This window comes from Sipha flava, unplaced genomic scaffold, assembly GCF_003268045.1.
Source record: "Sipha flava isolate LNK unplaced genomic scaffold, YSA_version1 18689_pilon_pilon, whole genome shotgun sequence".
Taxonomy (NCBI): domain Eukaryota; kingdom Metazoa; phylum Arthropoda; class Insecta; order Hemiptera; family Aphididae; genus Sipha; species Sipha flava.
The window spans coordinates 10,836-12,411 of record NW_020272397.1 but is presented as its reverse complement, the minus strand read 5'-3'; the positions used below and the strand labels follow the sequence as shown (position 1 = coordinate 12,411).

General features: G+C 24.6%; 1 long non-coding RNA gene across 1 annotated transcript; it reads right to left on the bottom strand.

The window, feature by feature from the left end:
- Positions 1-318: 318 nt before the first annotated feature.
- Positions 319-1,283, bottom strand: LOC112681159. Its single transcript, XR_003148376.1, has 4 exons — positions 1,192-1,283; positions 762-881; positions 626-692; positions 319-498 (listed from the first exon to the last, which is right to left on the bottom strand). It is a non-coding gene; the product is annotated as an uncharacterized LOC112681159 (long non-coding RNA).
- Positions 1,284-1,576: the final 293 nt, after the last annotated feature.

Genomic DNA, 1,576 nt, shown 5'->3' with positions numbered 1-1,576 from the left:
CATAGTCGAGCGATAGACTTAATAGACATATGTGAGAAAAATAATTGTAAAAAGTGTTCCATAGAATTTGATTGTTAATTTTTACAACTGTTTGTGATTATAAAAATACCATTGAAGCCAATCATATTCCTTCTCAATGAAAACATCCAATAGCTCTCTCCTAATATTTTTTAGTAAAACAAATAAAAGTTAATGTAAAATATAATGTAGTGCGAAGAAGATTATTTACAAAAAAGGTAAAAAACATATTTGGTATTCTTATTTCATAATATATTGGAAAAATAAATCAAATGTAATGTATTTAACATATTTAAAAAACAAATTTACAATTACCTAATATAATTTAAAGATACAATTGAATCATTGTCGAACAATAAAATGAATAAAAATATGTGTTTTTACAGTATAATTATAAAATGTATTGTATAATAGTGTTTCTAAAAATTTCATTAATGGCAATCACATTCCTTCTCAATGAAAACATACAATGACACTGTCCTAATAACAAATAAACATCATAAAAATTAATTTAATTGACAAATTTTAAAAACACATTTAAAATATATATAGTGTAAAGAAAATAATTTAAAAAAAAAGGTAAAACTTATTGGATTTTCTTATTTACATTATATCATTAAAGTTTTCATTTCCTTTCTTCTAAGTGTAAGGACTGATTGTGTAGGACTATTTCACTGAAACCGGTAAAAATAACATTCTAAACATATGTAATTGAAAAAAGAGTTAAAAAATGCAATACGTACCATGTTTTCTTTATTTTATAGTCGTGTTTGTTTTGAATAGTATCATTAGCACCGATAACACATTGAATTCAACGCCATTCCAAAGAAGAAATTGAGATGAAAATTACAACAGCTATATCCCTACATAATTTGGAAAAATAAATCAATTTGAATGTATTTAACATGTTTAAAAAAAACAAATTTCTAATCATTTAACATAATATAAAGACACGATTAAATCATAGTCGAACAATAGACCTAATAAACATACGTGTGAACAATAGAATTCTAAAAAGTATTGTATATATATTTTTTATATCCGATTGTGTTTATAAAAATATCATTGATGTCAATCACATTGCTTTTTATTTTTTGGTAAGACGAATAAAAATTTATGTAATTAATAAATTTTAAAAACATGTATAGTGGAAAGAAAAAAGGTAAAACTTACCGGGTTTTCTTATTTACATTACATCGCAAAAGTTTTGATTTCCTTTCGTCCAAGTGTAACGACTGATATTGTAAGACTCATAACTAAAACCGAAAAAAATAACATTCAATAAGCAGTGGAACGAAAAAGTTTCAAAATGTAATATATACCGAGTATTCGTTATTTTATAGCTGTGAAAGTTTTGAACAGTATCATTAGCACCGAAGACCCTTTGAATTCAATTCCTTTCCATTGAAAAAAGTATAAATAAATCAAACAACAGCTATCTCCCTATATCGTTTGGCAAAACAAATCGTATTGAACGTACTTAACGCTGATAAAAAAAACAAACTATATTTTAAACGTATTATGTTTTCTTCGTTTCACAGCTGTGTGTAAGCGTTTA